The sequence below is a fragment of the Lactuca virosa genome, chromosome 3 (genome assembly GCF_052849685.1).
Source record: "Lactuca virosa cultivar CGN04683 chromosome 3, Lactuca_virosa_CGN04683_v6, whole genome shotgun sequence".
Taxonomy (NCBI): domain Eukaryota; kingdom Viridiplantae; phylum Streptophyta; class Magnoliopsida; order Asterales; family Asteraceae; genus Lactuca; species Lactuca virosa.
Window position 1 is genome coordinate 330,076,376 of NC_136428.1, and position 27,105 is coordinate 330,103,480.

The window sequence follows — 27,105 nt, forward strand, 5'->3', positions numbered from 1 at the left end:
GGGTAAGTCCGTCTAACAATTAAGTAGTAATTCCTCGGCTTCCCTCGTGGAGGAGCGGTTGTAGTAAATGTGATCTTCATCTTCATCAAACGTGTTGTACATAGGGCAAAAAAACGTTTGAGATTACCCTTCCCCCTTCTAAATTAGATCGGTCTTAGTTGGTAGTCTTCCAAGCTTTGCATGCCATGTTAACATATTAATTTTCCCTTGAATAACCTAAGACCAAGCCTAGACGAGTAATGCCAAAAAAATAGAAATAGATCACTTAGCACAATCTATAAGAAATCTCAACCATTGAGAATATAAAAGTCAATGCTACAGATTAACTTTTTTACACTATACATAAATTCCGATGATTGTTGTCCTAAAACGTATCATGGCAAAAATTTTACAAACGGCTGAGAATCTCATACAAAAGGTCTGGCAAAGCACTAAGAAAACAAAAGAAATTACACAGTTTATAGCAATAATCGAGTATTGAAGCTAACCAACCCAATAGAGTTTTAATGTACTACTTCTATCGTAATAACCAAATAACATTTTACAATCACAAAATAATTACAAACGGATGCAACAATTTTTATTAACCGAAAATAAATGATATGATATATTACAAGTTAACAAACCCTAGGTCTTCATATAGATACAAACATTATATAACTAGTTTATATTTTACACTAATATACTTAACCGTACGATACATATTTAGAATATGTCCAAGCTAATTCGAGGCATCGAGTAAATAAAAAGTGAGACCCTTATAATAAAAAAACATAATAAAGGAGAGCAACCTTTTTGTTTTTGTTTTTTTGTTTTTTTTTTCTTTTCTTTCAGATTAGGTTTTTCCTATAGTTTTATCCATAGATTGCTTTTTTTAATAGAATTAGTTGTTCCGGTTTTTGTTTTTGTTTTTTGTTTTTTTTTTTGTGCTTTTCTCACTACTATATAAATGTTTCTAAGCAACATATTATTATTTTAAACTTATAAAACAATACCAATGAGAAAAAAACAAGTAAAGAAAACGAAAACACCTAATTGTGAACTTGTGATGTCGAATCATTTTCCGGCAACAAGGATAAGGATTTTTGAATTGGTTTCCAGGTTCCAACAAAAATTTCAAAACTTGTTTTATCTATAAAAAATCAGAAAGAACATAAATTAAGTTGTTATTAGAAAACTAACATAAAGAAAGTAAAGAAAACTAACGAAAACCAACAATTTACACGAATTAGAAATCAAAAATAAAAAATTAGAATCGGTGAGGGTGTCTGAAATCAAATTAAGAGGAAGACAATAACACGAATACATGATCACTTTTTTGAAGGAATAGTGAAATCAGATTATCAGAATTAATACATTAAAAAATATTGAAATAAAAAAACAAAAATTGAAATAAAAATCAGAAGGTTGCTTGAAAAAATCAAAGTCAATTTGTTATGAAATGATTTTCTGCTACCGTTGAAAAAAATCACTATTGATTCATATACTTATTTTATCGATGCCGGTGAGTGGCCCAATGCAATGATTATTTCAAAAGAATCACATGTTTCTTAGTCTTCTCTATTGATTTTGTTTTGACTTCATTTGCTTTCACTTTTCCGTTTAGCCGCTATACACGGTATATAATTTTTTTTTCTATACTAGCATAATAGGATATATAAAAATGGGGACCTTGAAATTTGAAAACCCTGAGCCCTCGCCTAAACAACACTACCAATTGACACGACCATTTATATATTAGTTAAGCCCCAACCTTTAACATTTATTTATTTAAAATACACGTTCTAAAAAAGGTATATAACACTAAAGTTTGTACCTATGTAAAAGATTGAATTAAAAAAATAAACAAATAAACTAAAAAAACTCTTTTAATATCTCGCCTTAATTGACATTGAATGCATCAATTGTTTTTAAATCCGTTGAAAAATGATGATGGTGTCCAACCAAGAAGCTTGAAGGCATGAAGTTTAAGCGGGAAAGAAGTGAGTCAGGGGTTTTCGGCAGCAAAGGGAAGCAAAGTTAGCTATCCCGGCCCCTCGGACCCAACTCACAATGATGAAGGCATGAGAACATCGACAAAGGGGATTACTCTATTGAGGATAGAGATAAAAAGGAAATATGAGGTGACGATTTGGGGCCACAAAACAAAGCAGGATGTGGCACCATGGGCGTTTGAAAAGAGGGAGCGACTCTGTAACATCCCGGAATTCAGGTATATTCCTTTGATCCTCTTCTTTCCCAAGTTATCAAAATCAGTCCTTAAAGGGAAAAGTTTGGCTTTTGAGTACTCTGGGGGTAAGGAGGAGTACGCTGTGCGTACTCATGAGCGTGTTCTTGACGCGGAGTCTACCCAGTACGCTGGGCGTACCATAGTGTACGCTGGGTGTGACAACCGTCAATTTTTGGCCAAGTCAAAGTCAACTAAAGTCAACAAGTCAAACCGGTCAACTCATCTAACCCTTGTACATTAGGGTTTCCATTATATTTCTTATTGAACAACCCGCAATCTTAATACAAAGTATCACTTAGAGTTTTCACGTGTTCGGAAATTCTAAACCCAAGTCAGGGCAAGTTATGAAACTACTCGATAAAACATTATTCCTTAACCCTCGGGGGCATATAACAATCATAACAAGACTTAACGAGGTTCACAAACCTTGCGTTGCGAAGCCGGACACTCAAAAATGTCACAAACGAAACTTCTCTCGATCGTTTTCACTCTATCTCTCTCTATTAAAAATCTCTCCCAAATCTCTCCTAAATCTCTCCCGAATCTCTCTCAAAAGTTCCTTTAACTTTTTATAGTCTTTCGGGCCATTCCGACCCTTAACCGGGTCAAAAACCGCTTAAAACGGGGTAAATACGGGTAAATTAGGCTTAAGAACCCGAAACCCCTCTTAAAGAGCCGAACCCCCTTAGAACCGAAGGTCCCTATAGGGACCGAACTGCTGAAGGACCGAAGCTGCCATGAACCGAACTTACCTTCGGACCGAACCCTCCCTCTCGGGCCCGAACCGCGGACGAACCGAACCCGAAGCCTTCGCTTCCTACCTTCGCCTTCGGGCTATTTCGCTTCTTAACCTTTCGCTCCATTTCGCCTTCGGGCCCAGCAGCATTAGGACCGAACCTCGGCCCAGAACCGAGAGGTCTCGCAGGTAGGCCAATTTCACCCGGTTTTCGACTAGTTTTGCATTTTAGGCCCGTTTTTAATTATTTTAACGCGGGATTTTCACCAAAAACTTTATTTTAACATATAAGGCCCCATATTTATTATTTAATCATGTTTTTGGGGATAAATCTTATCCAAGAAGAGTGGGTGAAGTACAAGAGGTGGAGTGTTGACTTTTCTTTAGTTTATGACACAAGCAACCACCCATACCCACTCCATGACCAGCCACACTCCTTCCACCATACCTAAGTCATGTCAATGTACTTTTCCATCATTTTCCAGCCTTCCCCATGTCCTAAGTGCTGGAAAACACACCCTCTCTCCTTACTTCACTCATTTTCTCTCATTTCCTCCAAAAGATCAAACACTTTTCTCTCAACTCTTCTCTCTCAATTTCGAGACTTCCAAGGCTGATCATCAAGCTTTCTTCCACTCTTGGTAAGTAAATATCTTCCCACACTTGATTTCCTTACACTTCTCCACTCAAATCATGAGTTCCTTACACAAATATCGTCATATTTGTTGTTAGATCTTCGAATCACCAAGCATCTTCTAAGTGTTCTTGAGTTGAACACTTCTCTTCTTCATCATCCATCTTCTGAAATCACTCAAGGTGAGTTCATAGCCCTATCTTTTCATGTTTTTCTTAAGTTTTAAGGGGGGGAATACAAGTTAAAACACCAAGAACACAACTAAACTTATTTAACAGCCTTCATCAGAAAAGTTCAACTCCATTCACGGACTGTTTTGGTCAACTTAAACATTTTAGTTTTAAAAACTGTATTAGGTGTAAATAGTTCCGTTTCATACCTTTAAAATGACTACTTGCACATCAACATACGATTTTTCTACGATTTATGGTGATTTTTACAAAACTACCTATCATTTCAGAAACAAATTCGGACCAGTCTGTGAATATGAACATTTTAACACCAGTTAAAGACTTCTAAAAATCATAATAAAAATTATGAATAAACTATACACATTTTATGAACTCTCAGAATTTACGGATTCAGGTTTTGACTTCGTATGATTTTTCTATGATTTTTCTAAAACAGTGCAGAAAGCTTAAAAACTAGTTAACAGCTTATAACTTTCATAACACTTTGTATTATGTTGAGCAAAATATATAACAATAAGTTCTAAATATTGAATGTAATTTCTTGTTAGTTTATCATCATAAACTGAAATTTAGTCATTCATGATAAGATTTTTCATTCATTTCGAACACATATAATAAGCTATAATAAGCATAGTTTGTGGATTCACAGCACTAATGTATTTTCATAAAAGAGTCCTTTTTCAGTACAAACGTTTTGGATAAACTATAATAGGTATAGTTTATGTATCATTTACATTTCAAACTCATTTACCAAAGGTTTTCAGTTAAGTTCACGTCAATCTGTTAATGAATAAATTTGTGAGTCATTCGCTTCGAGTTACCTTCATGGTAATAAATCAAAAAGTCCTGTAAATTATAACCAGAGTCTCTTGTAGGGAGAGCGTGATAGTTGTGTATAGATCTATATTGGGTTTGACAAACCCACACCTGAGCTGCATGCAACAGCTAGACCGGCAGGTCTGTGGTGACAAGTGTCATTTAACGTGCGACGCCTGAAGAACGTCGTGTTACGAGGCCATTCGAACTAGTCTTAGCATGGTTATAATAGCTCACATGTGGTATTAATAAATTATAAGATTTACGGGTTCTGTTTTAAACTAGCGAGTTATGTCGATTTAACTCACAGGAAATATCTTTAAGTATGGAAATATACTTGTTTTCGGTCCTGGGATTTAGGACCACCTAACTTTAAAAAAGGTTTTATGCCGATTTAAAATCGCTTTTATATCTTTAATTATGGAAATATACTTGTTTTCGGTCCTGGGATTTAGGACCACCTAACTTTAAAAAGGGTTTTATACCGATTTAAAATCGCTTTTATATCTTTAAGTATGGAAATATACTTGTTTTCGGTCCTGGGATTTAGGACCCCCTAACTTTAAAAAGGGTTTTATGCCGATTTAAAATCGTTTTTATATCTTTAAGTATGGAAATATACTTGTTTTCGGTCTTGGGATTTAGGACCACCTAACTTTAAAAAGGGTTTTATGCCGATTTAAAATCGCTTTTATATCTTTAAGTATGGAAATATATTTGTTTTCGGTCCTGGGATTTAGGACCACATAACTTTTATAAGGAAAATATAGGATTTTCTTTGGAATCATATCTCTGTTAAAACTATATTTCATCTAGAATTGTTAGACTTCAGCTATAATTGCTAAGTGTATATGATAGAGTTATATAAGAATTTAGTCACAATCGACTTAGAATTGGTGGGCCCGTCTCATCTCCTGTTCCTTGTTTGGTTGTGGACCTAGGGCAGACCCATTATATTCAACGGTTTATTTAACTTAAATTTTGTACAACTTATATACGCTGGGCGATTATAGAAGAAATCTATGGGTCTTTCTAGGGTTCATTATCGCATAACATAGAAGCATTCATTTCACTTAATAAAGAAAATATTGGATTTTCTGGAAACATACTTTGCCGCTTTTACAAGGAAAACGGTTTCTTTCTCGAACAAAACTCTTATGAACACACCAACTTAATTGTTGACACTTTTTCAAAACTACTTGTATTCTCAGGAAATCAGTGAAACAGAAAAACCAATAGCATTTTGAGGATGGGACGATAAATCGTCAAATAGTTCATTTTGTCATCATAATGTAATTGATTTGAATCATGTAAACATATACTTTGGTGTAACTCTTTCAATTATATTTATGATGGTTGTATTTACTTTGAGCACTATTATACTCGTTGTTGTGATACTATACATGAAGTCCTCCACCCTCGGACGTTTCAGTCATCCTTGGTTTGGGGGTGTGACAGATTGGTATCAGAGCATTGTTTATAGTGAACTAAGTATATCGAACCACATAAGATATACAAACTATAAATGCATTAGGACTAAGGTCTCTGATGTAACATTTTCAAATAACTATACTTTTAGAAATAAATAATTTCTTGTTAAAAGTACATACATGCATACCGGTTTAGTGTCATGTCTAAGAAAACACAAAAGTTAAAAATAGAGAAGTTGTGCAATGTGAATATGCCCTGGGATATGCAATCAAGTCTGGGAGGGATATAGCCTGATCAACTATATTCGTCCGAGAAATGACTAACATGTGCCGGGGGATAGTCATGGTGGACAACAAGTCTATCAACTTACCAACGCCCATACAAGAAAATCGTTAAGAACCAAACATAATATTAAAATACTATAGGAGTATTTTGTGATACTATAACTAACTTATGTGAAAACTAAAGACCCCTATTAGTAGGTCTATAATGCCTGAGTGCATACGCTAAGGTTATACATAATTAAAGATATTATAGACTCAGAATCTATGACTATTGCTCTATTTCCTGTTCCTTGTTTGGTTGTGGACTTAGAGTAGAGTCATTTATTCGAAGGTCTATTCTATCTCAGGTTATGTATAACTGGTATGCACTATGTAATTATAGACGTGACTAATAAGGATCACCCCCTATACGTAATTATAGGATTAGACGTCTATTAATTATCTCTTCTACCCCTATTCTCGCACGAGCAACGTGATGGATAAATCTTAACGCCCGTGCAAAACCCACTTCTATCCACTACCATAACTCCGCCTCAGGGACGTTAGCAGAAACACCGAGAATAGTTCAGTAAAGTGCGAAATTTATACGTGTATATATAAATGAAATATGCCGCCTCGAAGGTCTGTTAGACGCACTAGCGGAACGCAAACAAATCCACCACCGCCGCCTCCCCAATATGATCCTGTTATGTTCCAAGTTGCGGTCACGGCCGCAGTGGCAGCTGCTATGTCCCAAATCAGTACTGATGGTGCAGGACGGGCAGGGAGCGGTACTAATAACTCCACTCAAGGAGATAGCCAAGGGCGTTCTAGAGAATGCTCCTTTAAGGACTTCACCAATGGTAAACCCGATTCGTTCAATGGTAGCGGGGGAGTCATCGATTTGATGTAGTGGTTCGAGAAGACCGAATCTGTCTTCGAGATCTGTGCGTGCCCCGAAGCGAACAAGGTCAAATTCGCAGCTCGCACTTTCTCCGGTCGGGCCATTACCTGGTGGAACGGCCACGTTAAGTCACTGACGCTTACAGTGGCTAACTCGATGAATTGGGAGGACTTGAAGACAAGGATGCTGAAAGAGTATTGCCCAAGGGGCGAGGTGCAAAAGCTAGAGCAAGAACTTTGGAACCTCAAAATGACAAGATCTGACCTTGCGACTTATACCGCCCAATTTTGTGATCTAGCACTCCTTTGTCCCGCTATGGTCACCCCGGAAGACAAAAAGTTGGAGCGATACCTCTGGGGATTGTCCTCTGAAATTCAAGATAGCGTGTTGGCCTCAAGACCAACTACCTTTGAGAGTGCCAAGGAATTGGCACAACAACTCATCGACCATCGTGCCAGCCATGACACTGCGACAACCACCCCTGATCAAGCAAGAGGAGGAAACAACACAAGGAAGTTATGCGACAACAAGAAGGACCAACCAGCCTAGGACTTCACTAAGAAGCAACAGATCGTTGCTGTTCATGCTGCCACAACCCACGCCGCACCAGCACCCATAAATCGATACGATGGAACCCTTCCGAAATGCAACAAATGTAACTTCCATCACACTGGTGTTTGTCGAGAAATGCATTGCAAAAATTGCAACAGGAAGGGGCACACTGCCCGTTTCTGTAAGGCACCGGCACGACCCATCAACCAGGTCCCTGGCACTGGAGTAAGCTCAGCCTGTTACAAGTGCGGCAAAACGGGACACTTTAAAAGGGACTGCCCAAGAGCACAAAATGCTGGTGATGGTGGAAGGGTGCTCGCGATCACTGCAGGAGAGACCACCCCGGAACCGCCCGTAATTATCAGTACGTGCTTCTAACATCGACGTTTGAATTCTAAATTTCTTTTTATTACTAAAACTAGCATCGATTCAAGTATATTAACCATAAATCTCGAGAACACGGCAAAACCCAAATAAGTCTTATCACCTATATAAAAACGCAGGGTTTTTACTAGTGAATCTTGTTGGGTTATTAGCATTCTAACACTCCTAAGTGTACATGCAACCCTAAATACCTTGGATCTATGTTTTCTCTATTATACATACAATTATGAACATCCAAGGTATTATCCTAATCTAGCATACAAAATAATAAATATAACAAGATAGAATACATACCTCTTTGATGTAGAATGTCTTCAAGAAGCTTGAGTGCCTAGTGACCCAAGTGTGACACCTCAAATGGTTCACACAACACCAAATACACTTGGAATAACTTGAGAGAAACTTGAACACTCCTTGAAATCGTCTAGCCCTCACACTCACACATTAGTGCCCGATTTCTTGAGCCATGGGATTCTTTTATATGGTGGCTATTAGGGTTACACCATGTAACTCATAACTTTACCCATTCCTTATGCTCCATGGACTTTAACCTCCATGGAGTATCCATGGGTCACCCCATGGACTTAGTCCAACATAAGGAATCTTGGATCACAAGCCCACATATATAAGAATGAATGATTTACACAATCAACCCATATATTTAATTAGTCTCCTTTTGATCACTTAATTAATTCCAAATTAATTCTTGATCAATACTAATTAAATAACCTTATTAATATATTAGAACTTATAATATATTAACCAACCTTAAGTGTTATTTCTCTCATTATAGTCTATCCAAATGCATGATGCCATGCAACCCAAATGGACCATGCCGGGTCGGGTCAAGTCTTACCAATTATAGTTATGGACTTAGACATTAATCCAACAGTCTCCCACTTGGATAAGTCTAAAACTATTATTGCGTATGACTTCAGGAACCGATCAGCAATCATAGCTCTCAACAGCTTCTGTCGAACTCTGACCTTGTCGATGACTTGTCCATTAGATAAGGGATCATATATTCCTCCAGTCTAGATATCATATGGACTGAGACATGGATTATCAATCATTCTCTCTGTCCATTTGTTGTTTCCCGATTTCCGATTCATGATGACTGACTGATTGAACAAATCAAATCAGTCCTGGCTTGGCCAAGCACTCACATGTATCATCTTTAAATCATCGAGGGGCCCACAGATATCGCTTTTGTCCCAAAGGTAAAAGGAATGGATAAACTTCGACTCATATGGCTTGTTCTACTACTTGTTGAATCATACACAAAGGCATGTTTTATAACATCGAGTTACCGAATGCGTTTTCGTGCAATCAATGTACAACCAACTCATAGTAACAACTCATATCTCTAGGTTTGAAGAATATAAGATATTATCGTCTCATGATCACTCGTGATAAAATCCATGAAGTGATTCAAATGAGCGCGGGTTGAATCCATAACTCAGAACTTATGAGCACTCATGAGTGTTGTAGCACCACTTTGTCCACCAACTTGGACCTCTACAAACCAACCCATGACAGTCTTGATTCATATCTACTTCCAACATATGACCGACTGTTGATGGTTTGAATAACTTAATCATTCAGGAAGAGCGACTTAGTTATTCTGGAAGTCAAAACATGCAAAGTGAAACACAAGAATAAATGAATCAAATATGGTATCAAACCCTATGAATATAAATAAACACTTTTATTTATCACCATACTGATTACTCATTATTCATTGTTTCGGTTTTATCAACTTTATACTTGAATTAAAAACGCTAGTTGTCCCATGCTCCAAGCATGTACACTATGTTTTTCTTAAACAATAGCTTTGCCATACACCAAGTATGCACTCTATGTTTGTCTACGATCCTTACTTTGTGAAATAAACCAATTGAACATAATTTCAATGATTCTAATTTCACACTCCCAAATCCTTATCGAAAAATGTGAGAATTTCAAATTCCTATCATTTATCGAAATCTGTTTAGATTTTAAACTTATATGCACTGACCCTCCTGTAATGAATATGTACAAAGTCACAAAGACTTGTCAACAGTCATTATAAGGTATTCCAATGGAGATCAACTCCATGGAAAGTAAGTCTCATATTCAAAGTACATTGCTTTGGACATGCTTCTTGGATTAAGTTTTCTAATCTTACACAGATAACTTCCACCTATGGAGACAACTCCATATTCTCATTTTGACTATCACTTCTGAATAAGAGATGCCTCTTTTCAGAATATGTCAATATGGTCCTTCCAAAATTAGCACTATACTTCCAACTGTCCCTGAGCAACCAATCTTTGGTAAACCTCAGATTGTCCTCGACAATTGCTTAATCATTTTAGTCATATCCAATTCTAGACCTTTTCCCTTCTTAATGCCTCTGGGCATTTGGAAAATTTTAGAAATGACAAATATTATAGCACATGCAATCGATCCAGTACCCAAAGCAAATGGTACACGATTCATGATGTCTCACATAAAGACATGATTCTAGACCAGTCTTTTGCTACAATATTTTTATTTGCCATGTTTTCAAAATTTGACTATGAAGAGGGATGCCGTAATCATAATCGAATTTTGAGAACGCAATATATAGAATTTCCTTAAGTTGAACCAATCTAACATGAAATTCATATATATATATATATTCTTGACTAAAGATGATTAAGGTCTCAATCTAAGCCTTTAGAACTGAAATGAAGTATATCCTCTCCCTTAATTATAGCAAAACAACTTTTTCAATCCCTGCAGCCTCACGAATTGAAACTTTTGTTTTCTATAATTAACATTGCTAACTTGCAACACTAACAATAATTATCATGCTCCCACTAACATGATGATTATTAGCATAACACTTATGCTCCCTCTAGCTTTGACATGTACTCAGAAATCAGCTGGACTTCTAGAAATCAATACTTTATTGACTTCCTTACCAAAGTTCAGATTTCTGATACGAGATGCTTTGATAAAACTTTATCAAAATCATACACCTTTCCTTAGATAGCATGCATGTGTGTCTAAACAATTTCAGAACTATGAAAAGGGATGCCGTAATCATAGTCTCAATTGTTTAGACCTTTTGCCATCTGCTTCAAATCTACTTGGTGGAAGTGTTTCCTCACCATCATTTTCATGAATCGGAGAGAAACCTTATGACCCTTAGATTTTATGGTGTATGTGTTCTTATCCATGTGAATCGTCAAAACCATAGTCACAAGACAAGGATAATGAAAAATCCAAACTCATATGGACTGAACTTATGCAATCTTAACTTCTTGCCACCTGGCAGTACAGGGCCTGCCATTGCTTCCAAGTTGTAATGCAACCAATTGAGAACTTTCAGAACTCCTATGCAAAGCCAACTTTAACTGGAATGGGCACATAATATGTCAACATGATAGGTTATAAACCTCAAGTCGTGTGCTAGTGAAGAACCTCAGGTTTTATTCTTGATTAGTTCTTGAAATTCTTTTTAGGATCTTTAAGACTCCCACTGTCCTCTTGACATATAAGACTATCTTGCCAAATATTCAAGAGATAGTGCGGATTCTTTATCAATACAAACACTTCACACAATTGGCCTTAGTTGGTCTTTGTTTAATCCAAAACATCACAACTTACCAACTTCAAATGTACAAGAGTAGGACACTTTTACTCTTACATTTGACAAGTGTTATAAACCTTTCTTTAAGATATGTCACTCAACTTATAGTCTTGGAGTATGACTCTAAGACTTGTTTTGAAACGAAGTATGACTCCTCTTCTTGATTTAACCATTTCAACAATTCATGACTCCTCTTCTTAGTCATAAGAATGCACTAAGATGTCCTTAGAAGACCAATTGCGATGTGGTTCTTTAATCATTAAGATGATCACAAAACATGATACTAAAGTACACTCCCATCTTTTCAGATTTGAGAAACTTTTATCTGTCTGCCTAATTTGATTCTTCCCATTCGTTCTGCCATACATTGAGACTTTTCCAATGTTTCAGAATTATACTTAAACTTGTAAGTATAACCATATTTACTAAAATTTAGTAAATCATGACGAATAGTCTTAACGAGCTTTGTGGTGGACTTGACCAGTGCACAAGAATGTGTACTCGATCCCTTTAGTCCTTAACTTGACTCACACATCCATGTGAACAAGTCTTAATTTTCCAATGCTTGAAAGTTCTCATTCATCATACTATTCAACTTGCGTGATTCCAAGTTTCTATCCAACTGAAGCCTTGGGAATGAGAATCTTTCCTTATTTGGTAAATTATGACACTACCACAAATGAAAGAATCAAATCCATTTTCCAATATTTCTATCAATGGAAACATGTAAACAACAATTTTTCACAAATGCCATTGTAAGGATACTTAAAATAAATAAATCAAAGCTGTTTTTTATTTTAAAACTTCCGGAAAAACTTATCCTTACAATGCAAATGCATATGAAAAACTTGTTGTTATCTATTCCTAAGCAATATATCATAACTCCTAAGTAACAGCTTCAAAAATTCTGATCACCAAACCATGCGATCGAAATCCATCTTCGTGATCAGAATGAACATGTACTTCCTTTAAGTTTCTTCACTTTTCTTTGATTCTTAAAGCATCAACATGTGACCCAGTCACATCATGTAATGAGAATCTCATAATAGAAACTTAACAGAGTTAGATAATGGACTTTTACCTGAAGAAGAGTCAAACTTCTTGAATTGATCAACCTTATGATCTTTCAGGTAAATAGGCAGCTTCGCAATCAATGCCCCTTCCTTTGGAAAGAGAAACATATGGACTCTTTGGGAATGGTGTACTGGACTATCACAGACTTGCCTTTCTCTTTACCATTTGGTCAACCGAGTTGACTATGGCCAATCCCTTTCCATTGGGAAGCGAAAGATTTTCTGGATATCCAATGTTACCATTTTCAAAGTCCATAGAAGTTTGGGAAGTTGATCTTCTAATCAAATTTGCTTTACTGGTCCTCCAAATCATTGCTGATTCAGTAGCACCAAGCAAATAGATATGATCATTAAGGTTCATGTCATAGTCTGTTTCATAGTAGTCCCAAAGGAACTCACTATGTGACTTAGAAAGTGATTGAACATCCAACTTTCTCAAGACTTTGACACCCAACTCTCCCGGCTTGTCAATATGTGACTTCATCTCCAAGATGTGATCACACATAGACCTTGCTTGCCAATAGGGATTGAGTGACCTTTGAACTTGTGGGTTAGGGAGAATAATTGGAGGAGGTGGAGGAAGTAAAGTTCCAAGAGATTTGGGAAGATCATAGATGTCTGAACTAGACATCGTTTGGGAGATATTCAAGATAGTTGATCTAAAGTCCTTAATATAACACCCAATATGAAATCTTAAGGCTAGGATCCAACAACATATTTATAACTGGAAGAGGGATGCCGTAATCCGAGTTATAAAATAGTTGAAGGTAGGTAAATGACGATTTACCAATTTCCACCATGAAAAACGAAATAATGTAATTAGGTTTTTAATTGGATTTGAAATTCCTAGATCTTTTGAGATTCATTGAACTTTTCAATGGCATGTTTCAATCTCGAGTGTGCCCGTCAGGTTTTGTGACTGGGATGCCGAGGCTCACAAAACAAGGTGTGAAGTAACCATGCAAATATACTTGGTACCCTTAATATTTACCCCTCAATCGATGTGCCGGTTAACCACACGAGCTCCACCGATACTATGATAAATATTAAGTTACCCTTTGCCTACTTTGTTAAATCCAGGTTAGTGTGCCGGTTAACCACACACGCTCCACTAACGGTTTAAACAAAGAGCAAAGTGTAATTTCATGGATTAGCACCTTATTCACATTTTCCTAAGTAACTAAGATTGGGAATTTATAAAAAGTTTAGTTACTTAGTATTTATCATTAATACTTTTAATGAAGGGAGAATTATAGTCCTTGTCCTACCCGTTCGGCTAACGACCCTCCACCAGTCAAGGAAGCGGTGGGTGAGAGTGGACACCCATTAAACTGCCATTTTATAGGCAGTAACCTTATACCCCCCTTATATACCGGCTTCGTGAATGAGGCCTACTAACGGTAAGACTGACTTGCTCTTATACATATATTTATTATTAACTTATAATACTATAAAGTATAAGGGTTGAATTTTAACTTTTAAAATTCTAAGGGCTAACTTGGAATTAAAGTATTCATGGGGAAAACTTTACAAATTCCAAAACTTGAGGGCAAGTTTTGAAAATATTCAAAACTAATTAATTCCATAACTTATGTGTTTAAAGTAGTTTTAATTAAAAAAAAACCCTTCAAGTTCCATAACTTGAGGACAAGTTATGGAAGACTTTAAACTAATAAAAGAATGTAACTTTTCTTTATTTTTGTAACTTATGGAACTAATTAAGGTTAGACTTTTTTTAATTTAATTTAATGAAGAGACTCTTGAACCTCCATAACTTGAGGACAAGTTATGGAGTCATAAAACCATTTAATTAGAACTAGACTCTTCATTTTGTAACCTTTGCCAACTTTTATGAGTTTTATGATTCTTAAATGTGACTTTTCATATAACTTGAGGACAAGTTACAAAAACACACTTTGGAATCAACTCTTAGATTAAAATGGATTGAAAACAACTATTTCACACAACTTTTCTATTAATCTAAGAACCTCATAAGAACAAGATAATTCAAATCATCAATCTTCAAGAAATTAGCAAGAACATACAAACTAATACAAATCTTGAAATTATGACAATTATCTTAGAAATTGGATTAGCATGAACATTACCACATCAAAAACAAGTTTATAAGTCCAAAAACATCTTAGGGTAATGTTCCTAGTCCAATTCCAGCCAAAACAATCGAATATATGCATCCAACTCGATTTTTCAGCTACTTTTGCAAGTATAACAAGAAAACAAGCCTAGGCTCTGATACCACTGTTGGGTTATTAGCATTCTAACACTCCTAAGTGTACATGCAACCCTAAATACCTTGGATCTATGTTTTCTCTATTATACATACAATTATGAACATCCAAGGTATTATCCTAATCTAGCATACAAAATAATAAATATAACAAGATAGAATACATACCTCTTTGATGTAGAATGTCTTCAAGAAGCTTGAGTGCCTAGTGCCCCAAGTGTGACACCTCAAATGGTTCACACAACACCAAATACACTTGGAATAACTTGAGAGAAACTTGAACACTCCTTGAAATCGTCTAGCCCTCACACTCACACATTAGTGCCCGATTTCTTGAGCCATGGGATTCTTTTATATGGTGGCTATTAGGGTTACACCATGTAACTCATAACTTTACCCATTCCTTATGCTCCATGGACTTTAACCTCCATGGAGTATCCATGGGTCACCCCATGGACTTAGTCCAACATAAGGAATCTTGGATCACAAGCCCACATATATAAGAATGAATGATTTACACAATCAACCCATATATTTAATTAGTCTCCTTTTGATCACTTAATTAATTCCAAATTAATTCTTGATCAATACTAATTAAATAACCTTATTAATATATTAGAACTTATAATATATTAACCAACCTTAAGTGTTATTTCTCTCATTATAGTCTATCCAAATGCATGATGCCATGCAACCCAAATGGACCATGCCGGGTCGGGTCAAGTCTTACCAATTATAGTTATGGACTTAGACATTAATCCAACAAATCTATGATGGCTAGTGTAAACATTATGGTCATATATCATTAAGATCCTATGGACTTAGAATGTGTGATTCCGCCTCATTCCCTATTCCTTGTTTGGTTGTGGGCTTAAGGCGGGGTCACCCATCCGGATGCCCTCGCAATCTTAATGATATACGACTAGTTTACACCAAGCGATTATAAAACAACTGGTAGGACTTATAATGCAAATTTCATCACAAATTGTTGAAACATTCGTAATGCTGGAACTCGCTAACTACATTATAAAATATTCATAGTGGTAATACCAAGTATAAAGCGGAGAGCATAAAAGCACACGTAAGATACACTATCATTCTAAAACAATAACTCCTTTAAATCGACTCAGCTCAAGTTACAATAAGAAATTCCAAGGTCGTCATTTAACATCAAGCGGGTTGTTCCCCACCATATCAATTCCTTATACTATGAAAAGTTCCCCCATATTTTCCCCAAATTCTTGAAGTCCCAGTCGAAACGCTAATTTCGGGACGAAATTCTTTCTAACGGGGGGATGATGTGACAACCGTCAATTTTTGGCCAAGTCAAAGTCAACTAAAGTCAACAAGTCAAACCGGTCAACTCATCTAACCCTTGTACATTAGGGTTTCCATTATATTTCTTATTGAACAACCCGCAATCTTAATACAAAGTATCACTTAGAGTTTTCACGTGTTCGGAAATTCTAAACCCAAGTCAGGGCAAGTGATGAAACTACTCGATAAAACATTATTCCTTAACCCTCGGGGGCATATAACAATCATAACAAGACTTAACGAGGTTCACAAACCTTGCGTTGCGAAGCCGAACACTCAAAAATGTCACAAACGAAACTTCTCTCGATCGTTTTCACTCTATCTCTCTCTATTAAAAATCTCTCCTAAATCTCTCCCGAATCTCTCTTAAAAGTTCCTTTAACTTTTTGTAGTCTTTCGGGCCATTCCGACCCTTAATCGGGTCAAAAACCGCTTAAAACGGGGTAAATACGGGTAAATTAGGCTTAAGGACCCGAAACCCCTCTTAAAGAGCCGAACCCCCTTAGAACCGAAGGTCCCTATAGGGACCGAACTGCTGAAGGACCGAAGCTGCCATGAACCGAACTTACCTTCGGACCGAACCCTCCCTCTCGGGCCCGAACCGCGGACGAACCGAACCCGAAGCCTTCGCTTCCTACCTTCGCCTTCGGGCTATTTCGCTTCTTAACCTTTCGCTCCATTTCGCCTTCGGGCCCAGCAGCATTAGGACCGAACCTCGGCCCAGAACCGAGAGGTCTCGCAGGTAGGCCAATTTCACCCGGTTTTCGACTAGTTTTGCATTTTAGGCCCGTTTTTAATTATTTTAACGCGAGATTTTCACCAAAAACTTTATTTTAACATATAAGGCCCCATATTTATTATTTAATCACGTTTTTGGGGATAAATCTTATCCAAGAAGAGTGGGTGAAGTACAAGAGGTGGAGTGTTGACTTTTCTTTAGTTTATGACACAAGCAACCACCCATACCCACTCCATGACCAGCCACACTCCTTCCACCATACCTAAGTCATGTCAATGTACTTTTCCATCATTTTCCAGCCTTCCCCATGTCCTAAGTGCTGGAAAACACACCCTCTCTCCTTACTTCACTCATTTTCTCTCATTTCCTCCAAAAGATCAAACACTTTTCTCTCAACTCTTCTCTCTCAATTTCGAGACTTCCAAGGCTGATCATCAAGCTTTCTTCCACTCTTGGTAAGTAAATCTCTTCCCACACTTGATTTCCTTACACTTCTCCACTCAAATCATGAGTTCCTTACACAAATATCGTCATATTTGTTGTTAGATATTCGAATCACCAAGCATCTTCTAAGTGTTCTTGAGTTGAACACTTCTCTTCTTCATCATCCATCTTCTGAAATCACTCAAGGTGAGTTCATACCCCTATCTTTTCATGTTTTTCTTAAGTTTTAAGGGGGGAATACAAGTTAAAACACCAAGAACACAACTAAACTTATTTAACAGCCTTCATCAGAAAGTTCAACTCTATTCATAGACTGTTTTGGTCAACTTAAACATTTTAGTTTTAAAAACTGTATTAGGTGTAAATAGTTCCGTTTCATACCTTTAAAATGACTACTTGCACATCACCATACGGTTTTTCTACGATTTATGGTGATTTTTACAAAACTACCTATCATTTCAGAAACAAATTCGGACCAGTCTGTGAATATGAACATTTTAACACCAGTTAAAGACTTCTAAAAATCATAATAAAAATTATGAATAAACTATACACATTTTATGAACTCTCAGAATTTACGGATTCAGTTTTTGACTTCGTATGATTTTTCTATGATTTTTCTAAAACACTGCAGAAAGCTTAAAAACTAGTTAACAGCTTATAACTTTCATAACACTTTGTATTATGTTGAGCAAAGTGTATAACTATAAGTTCTAAATATTGAATGTAATTTCTTGTTAGTTTATCATCATAAAATGAAATTTAGTCATTCATGATAAGATTTTTCATTCATTTCGAACACATATAATAAGCTATAATAAGCATAGTTTGTGGATTCACAGCACTAATGTATTTTCATAAAAGAGTCCTTTTTCACTACAAACGTTTTGGATAAACTATAATAGGTATAGTTTATGTATCATTTACATTTCAAACTTATTTACCAAAGGTTTTCAGTTAAGTTCACGTCAATCTGTTAATGAATAAATTTGTGAGTCATTCGCTTCGAGTTACCTTCATGGTAATAAATCAAAAAGTCCTGTAAATTATAACCAGAGTCTCTTGTAGGGAGAGCGTGATAGTTATGTATAGATCTATATTGGGTTTGACAAACCCACACCTGAGCTGCATGCAACAGCTAGAATGGCAGGTCTGTGGTGACAAGTGTCATTTAACGTGCGACGCCTGAAGAACGTCGTGTTACGAGGCCATTCGAACTAGTCTTAGCATGGTTATAATAGCTCACATGTGGTATTAATAAATTATAAGATTTACGGGTTTTGTTTTAAAGTAGCGAGTTATGTCGATTTAACTCACAGGAAATATCTTTAAGTATGGAAATATACTTGTTTTCGGTCCTGGGATTTAGGACCACCTAACTTTAAACAGGGTTTTATGCCGATTTAAAATCGCTTTTATATCTTTAAGTATGGAAATATACTTGTTTTCGGTCTTGGGATTTAGGACCACCTAACTTTAAAAAGGGTTTTATGCCGATTTAAAATCGCTTTTATATCGTTAAGTATGGAAATATACTTGTTTTCGGTCCTGGGATTTAGGACCACCTAACTTTAAAAAGGGTTTTATGCCGATTTAAAATCGCTTTTATATCTTTAAGTATGGAAATATACTTGTTTTCGGTCCTGGGATTTAGGACCACCTAACTTTAAAAAGGGTTTTATGCCGATTTAAAATCGCTTTTATATCTTTAAGTATGGAAATATACTTGTTTTCGGTCCTGGGATTTAGGACCACATAACTTTTATAAGGAAAATATAGGATTTTCTTTGGAATCATATCTCTGTTAAAACTATATGTCATCTAGAATTGTTAGACTTCAGCTATAATTGCTAAGTGTATATGATAGAGTTATATAAGAATTTAGTCACAATCGACTTAGAATTGGTGGGCCCGCCTCATCTCCTGTTCCTTGTTTGGTTGTGGACCTAGGGCAGACCCATTATATTCAACGGTTTATTTAACTTAAATTTTGTACAACTTATATACGCTGGGCGATTATAGAAGAAATCTATGGGTCTTTCTAGGGTTCATTATCGCATAACATAGAAGCATTCATTTCACTTAATAAAGAAAATATTGGATTTTCTGGAAACATACTTTGCCGCTTTTACAAGGAAAACGGTTTCTTTCTCGAACAAAACTCTTATGAACTCACCAACTTAATTGTTGACACTTTTTCAAAACTACTTGTATTCTCATGAAATCAGTGAAACAGGAAAACCAATAGCATTTTGAGGATGGGACGATAAATCGTCAAATAGTTCATTTTGTCATCATAATGTAATTGATTTGAATCATGTAAACATATACTTTGGTGTAACTCTTTCAATTATATTTATGATGGTTGTATTTACTTTGAACACTATTATACTCGTTGTTGTGATACTATACATGAAGTCCTCCACCCCCGGACGTTTCCGCCATCCTTGGTTTGGGGGTGTGACACTGGGCGTACTAGGGTCAGATTGAAACCCTAATTGTGTGGGTGAGCCCTATATAAGGAACATTATGGCCTCACTTTTAACCACCAGTTCCAGAGACTTGTCCACCAAAAACCCTAATCCTCGTTCTTGTAGCTAGAGAGTGCCTTGAGAGCTTGTTGGTGTGTTCTTGAACATTAGAAGTGGAAAGGAAGCTTTAGAGAAGAATGAGTGAGAGCTCAAGCACTTGGATCTGAGCTTAGCAGTGTGGGAAGCTTCATTTGGAGGTATAAAGCTTCAAGCTTTCTTACTCTTTTCTTTTGTATATGTATGGGGTGTTTTAGGGTTTTTGTCCCCAAAGTTGATGACTTTATGAGTTGATGAGCCCCAAGAATCCGAGATCTATCCCTTGTTAGTGTATTTCATGTTATAGAGTCATAAAAATCCAATCTTAGACGTTAGAAGTGAGCCATGCATGAGATATGAGCTCTTTAGTGAAGGAAGTGATGTGTTTTGGGTGTTGATGACCATTACAGCCATGTAAAAGCGTAAAGTCTTTGACTTTATGGATTAGGAGGCTGTAGGGGGTGCAGATCTGTATTTTGAGCCAAGGTCTTAATTGATTAAGACCTTAAGTGAGGAAATAGTGAAACTAGGACTTACGCTGGGCGTAATCCCAGTACGCGCAGCGTAGGGGGTCGAGCTCCCCTATTCTATGAAGACTTCAAGTACGCCCAGCGTACAGAGCTGGTACGCGCCGCGTACTCCGGAGGGTTGACTTTCGTTGACTTTTAGGGTTTAGTCAACATTTGGACTTTTGGACCATTAGAAGGGTAAAATGGTCTTTTAGCCTTCTGAGAGAATATAGGAAGGGATTTATCTAGCCTTGAGAGCCGTTATTGATTTGAGATAATTACTTTATGTAATTAGGCGAGGGCTAGGATGTTGTATCGAGTTCAAGGATATCGAGCACGTGAGTTACTGGACATCATACGAGGTGAGTCTTCTCACCATACCTTACCTAGAGTGGTAATTATGTGTGACCGGAAGGTCTTATGTTCTATGACGAGTATGTGATATATGTTTCTATGTTTCTTTGTATATGTTATGTATGTTATGAGTAACATGGTATGGACCGGAAGGTCGACAGGGTAGGACCGGAAGGTCTATTCGGATTGTGGGACCGGAAGGCCCCTGAGACACATTGACCGGAAGGTCTCATAGAGCTATAGCCTCGAGTGGCTTATGTGTTGTATGTGGTATTTTGGGGAAGTCACTAAGCATTTATGATTACCGTGTTATGTGTTATGTGTTTCAAGTACTAGCGAGGATCGCGGGAAGGCACCGGCATGATTATATAGACACACACTCACTATGTTTTGAGAGGAGCTACTGTGGATCCAGGATTTTATGAGATGATTTGAAAACTTTTTAAATGAATGTTTGATGTTGAACAATATGATATATGTTTTTATGAATTAAAAATGAAAATTTTGGTTTGAATTTTTACGACGTTACAAGTTGGTATCAGAGCCTTGGTTTGAGGGATTCGGATACACCTTCGGGTATATCTGAACTCAAACTGAGGATTTGAGAAAAGTTTTCAAAAGAAACAATTTTCTAAGATAAGTAAAAGATTTTCAAGAAAGTGGACAAGAGCAGTGTGTACAATCAGCCAGCGCCCGAACGGTGATTTCCCAAAATACCCTTACATTATGTGTTATGAGATATTATGTGATATGCTATGCATGCTAGAGTAGGCTAGGTATTCATATTTAGGACTACAGTGGGCCTGATTTTTGATGCCTTAGCCTAGGAGTTACTGCTACTATGAGATGCTTCGAGAGCGAGTAGGTAGCAGCGAGGAGCTTATGAGTGGTCTACCGAAGGGTAGCCTGTGTTTAACAAGATATAGAGTACTTGTGATCTGGGATCCTAGGAGGAGGACTTGGGGTGAATACCGATGCGTTGTGGAAGGTAGTATAGGGCCCGTACTACTGGAAATACCGGATCAGTGAGCAGTCCAAGTAAGAATCCTTAGGATACTAAGGAACGAATAGGGTTGAGTTATCGAGTGCGAGCATACTCGAGTGAGTCTCTGATTTCTTTTACGTTGTGTTTCAGAGACGTTATGGTGGGTACGTGCCACTCTCCAGCGAGCAGCAGTGTTAGCGATGATGAGATTCACATGATGATTCATGATGAGGTGGCTGCAGCCATTCGCGCTGAGATACCGGAGATGTTTGGGTCTATCAAGACCATGCTGATTGAGACGTTTGGCGAGCGGTATGCTGCTCTTACTGATGCCACTGTTGATGCGGCCACCGCAGCTGTTGCTGCTGCTAGGCCACAGGGGGGTGACTCATTGCTGTACTGAGAGTTCAGCAACACGAAGCCACCAGAGTTCGATGGGACACATGATCCGATAGCCGCGATGAGGTGGATCTCTGACGTTGAGGGATGTTTCTACACTTGTTCCTGTCCGGAACATCTGAGGGTACGGTTCGCGCTGAACCAGCTTCGCTTGGGAGCGAAGGACTGGTGGAAGTTTGTGACGACAGATTTTACTCCTACAGAGCTTACCGCGGTGACCTGGGAGAGGTTCACCACTATGTTCAGAGACGAGTATGTTCCCCCGGTGGAGAGGGAACGTTTGGCCCAGGAGTTCTTGTCCCTCAAGCAGGGGACGGAGTATGTGACAGTGATCACGCAGATGTTTCATGAGAGGGCGTTGTTTTTGCCTTGAGCACGTGTCTACCGAGAAGGCACGTATGAGTCGATATTTGAGCATACTGAGGAGAGTTATTCAGGAGTTCGTGACGAGCTCGACGTACCGAACATTTGCCGAGCTCCAGGCAAATGCTCGGAAGAGGGAGATTGAGCTAGAGACTCAGGCTAGGGAGGAGGCCGAGTCTCAGAGGAGGGACAGGCGGCCGGTGCAGTCTCAGCCGGCAGCCAAGCGGCCAAAGCCCGCCGATACGAGATCTGGAGGCCAGAAGGGCCGCACTTGTGGGAAGTGCGGTAAGGGACACGATGGAGTTTGTCGAGCAAGTGCTTGCTACAAATGTGGCAAGGAGGGGCATATCGCCAAGGATTGCCCCAAGGGATTCATGGCTTGCTTTCACTGCAACCAAACTGGCCACCAGAAGGCCGAGTGCCCACAGCTACTTCAGGGATCAGCACAGGGATCTACACCTGCTGCTAGAGCTACCGAGGTCCGGCCAGCAAAGGCCGAGGCACCGAAGGCTCGCGGGAGAGCCTTTCAGTTGACAGCGGAGGAGGTCCGCGCAGCGCCCGATGTCGTGGCTGGTATGTATTCTTTTACTTATGTTGAGTTTGAGATTTTGTGCTCATATTATGGTATGTATATGTACTTTTCTTGTGAGTTATGTACCTGCGTTGATGTTATTTGACTCGGGTGCGAGTCGATCTTTCGTGTCATTAGCATTTAGTCAGCACATCAGTATCCGACGAGAGGCGTTGAGTCGACCACTACGAGTTTCTATAGCCGACGAGCGAGCGGTGTATGCTACTGAAGTGATTCGAGGATGTGTACTCGAGATCTTCGGTGTCGAGTTTCCGATAGATCTGGTCCCGATTGCGATGGGGGATGTTTGTGTCATTGTGGGTATGGATTGGTTGAGCCGATTTGGAGCTGTTATAGACTGCGAGCGTCAGATGGTGACGATACGAGACCCTAGTGGGGGAGTGCTGATAGTATATGGCGAGGGTACCCGATATGGGTCAGCATTTTGCTCGGCTGCCAGAGCGAGACAGAGTTTACAGCAGGGCTGTGAAGGGTTTGTAGCATATGTGATGGATACGTGAGTGGCCGCAGGAAGGCCGAGTTCTGTCGATGATGTTCCGATAGTGCGCAAGTTCCCGAATGTTTTTCCCGAGGAGTTGCCGGGTGTGCATCCCGAGAGGCAGGTGGAGTTCCGCATTGATTTGGTACCGGGGGCAGCGCCTATCGCCAAGGCACCCTATCACCTTGCGCTACCAGAGATGCACGAGTTATCCTCGCAGCTTCAGGAGCTGTTGGGGAAGGGATTTATCCGACCGAGTAGCTCGCCTTGGGGAGAGCTGATCCTTTTTGTCAAGAAAAAGGATGGTTCACACCGAATCTGCATTGATTACCGGGAGTTGAACAAATTAACGGTCAAGAACCGTTATCCATTATCGAGGATCGACGATCTGTTCGATCAGTTGCAGGGTGCGTCTTGGTTTTCCAAGATAGACTTGAGGTATGGATATCACCAGATGAGAGTGCGTGATGAGGATATCCAGAAGACAGCGTTTAGGACTCGTTATGGGCATTCCGAGTTCGTGGTGATGCCGTTTGGGCTCACCAACACCAGCGGCGTTCATAGATCTCATGAACCGAGTATGCAGGCCGATGTTGGATCGATCAGTGATCGTGTTCATCGATGACATTCTAGTGTATTCGACGACTAGAGAGCAGCATGATGAGCACCTGAGGGAGATCCTCGGAGTATTGAGATCGGAGAGGCTTTATGCCAAATTCTCCAAGTTTGATTTCTGGTTACGAAAGGTCCAGTTCTTGGGACATCTCGTTAATCAGAATGGGATATTGGTCGATCCGGCCAAGATTGAGGCTGTGATGAGTTGGAAGGTGCTGAGGTCCCCCACGGAGATCAGGAGTTTTTTGGGGTTGGCCGGCTACTATCGGAGATTTATCTGGGATTTCTCCAAGATTGTCGTTCCCCTCACCAGATTGACCCGGAAGGGCGTTGCTTTTACTTGGGGTCCAGAGCAGCAGACCTCGTTTGAGACTCTTCGCCAGAGACTGTGCGAAGCCCCGCTGTTAGCCCTTCCCGAGGGAATGGAGGATTTTATGGTTTACTGCGATGCGTCAATATCGGGATTGGGTGCAGTGCTTATGTAGCGAGGGCACGTGATAGCGTATGCATCGAGGCAGCTGAAGCCTCATGAGACGAGGTATCCCACCCATGATTTAGAGTTGGGGACAGTGGTGTTTGCTCTCAAGATATGTCGCTATTATTTGTATGGGGTTTGGTGTACCATATACACGGACCACAAGAGTTTGAAGTATTTGATGGATCAGCCCAACCTGAATATACGCAAGAGGAGATGGTTGGATGTGGTAAAGGATTACGACTGTGAGATCCTGTACCACCCGGGAAAGGCTAACGTGGTAGCCGATGCTCTGAGCCACAGGGTGGAGAGTGCCCCGATTCGAAATATATATATGAGGATGACGGTGATGACTCCGGTGTTGGATACCATTCGAGAGGCCCAAGCAGAGGCTGTGAGACCGGAGAACCGCAAGAAGGAGCGGGTGATTGGACAGGTGTCCGAGTTTGTTAGTGATAGCCGAGGGCTTATGACCTTCCATGGTCGGGTTTGGGTGCCGTTTACGGACGGGGCACGTAGCATACTGATGGAGGAGGTGCACAGATTGAGATTCTTTATCCATCCAGGGGCCACTAAGATGTATTTGGACCTGAAGAGAGATTACTGGTGGCCCTGTATGAAGAGGGATGTTGCATGGGTAGTTGAGAGGTACTTGACCTGTCGCCTAGTTAAGGCCGAGCACCAGCGTCCGCATGGTAAGTTGCAGCCACTAGAGGTTCCCCAGTGGAAGTGAGAACAGATTTCTATGGATTTTATCACCAAATTGCCGAGAACCGCGAGGGGTGTTGACGCAATTTGAATGATTGTGGATCGGCTGACGAAGAGCGCTCACTTCCTTGCTATCAGTGAGAGATCTTTTGTAGAGAGACTGGAAGAGATGTATGTGAGAGAGGTGGTGTCGCGACATGGAGTGCCGATCTCGATTGTGTCAGACCGAGACGTGCGTTTTACTTCCAGGTTCTGGAAGAAGTTTAATGAGGAGTTGGGTACGAGATTGCACTTCAGTACAGCTTACCACCCATAGACGGACGGGCAGAGTGAGCGGATGATACAGATGCTCGAGGACATGCTTCGAGCATATGTTATGGACTTCGGTGGAAGTTGGGATACATACCTACCCTTGGCTGAGTTTTCTTACAACAACAGCCACCATTCGAGTATTGGTATGCCTCCCTTCGAGCTTCTTTATGGGAGGAGGTGTCGGACTCCCATCTGTTGGGGAGAGGTAGGGAAGCGAGTGACGGGTAGCACTGAGATAGTACTTAAGACGACTGAGCAGATACAACAGGTCAGACAGAGGTTACTGGTAGCACAGAGCCGCCAGAAGAGCTATGCGGATAGGCGGCGATCCGAGCTCGAGTTCCAGGTTGGAGATTACGTACTCCTGAAGGTATCTCCTTGGAAAGGAGTGATCCGATTCAGGAAGAGGGGCAAGCTGGGGCCCCGATACATTGGTCCGTTCAGGGTGACCGCGAGAGTGGGTAAGGTAGCATACCGTTTAGAGCTACCTGCGGAGTTGAGCCAGATTCATGATACCTTCCACGTATCCCAATTGAGGAAGTGTATAGCCGATGAGACGTCAGTAGTGCCGTTAGATGATATTCAGGTGGATGCGAGCCTGAATTATGTTGAGAGGCCGATTGCGATCTTGGATCGGAAGATCAAGGTTCTGAGGAACAAGGAAGTGCCCCTGGTTCAGGTCCAGTGGCCACACCGGAGGGGATCCGATTTGACTTGGGAGCCGGAGTCAGAGATGCGGGAGCAGCATCCATAGTTATTTGTGGAGCATGACTTCGAGGGCGAAGTCTGATTCTAGTGGGGGAGAATTGTAACATCCCGGAATTCAGGTATATTCCTTTGATCCTTTTCTTTCCCAAGTTATCAAAATCAGTCCTTAAAGGGAAAAGTTTGGCTTTTGAGTACGCTGGGCGTAAGGAGGAGTACGTTGCGCGTACTCATGAGCGTGTTCTTGATGCGGAGTCTACCCAGTACGCTGGGCATACCATAGTGTACGCTGGGCGTGTTAGGGTCAGATTGAAACCCTAATTGTGGGGGTGAGCCCTATATAAGGAACATTATGGCCTCACTTTTATCCACCATTTCCAGAGACTTGTCCACTAAAAACCCTAATCCTCGTTCTTGTAGCTAGAGAGTGCCTTGAGAGCTTGTTGGTGTGTTCTTGAACAT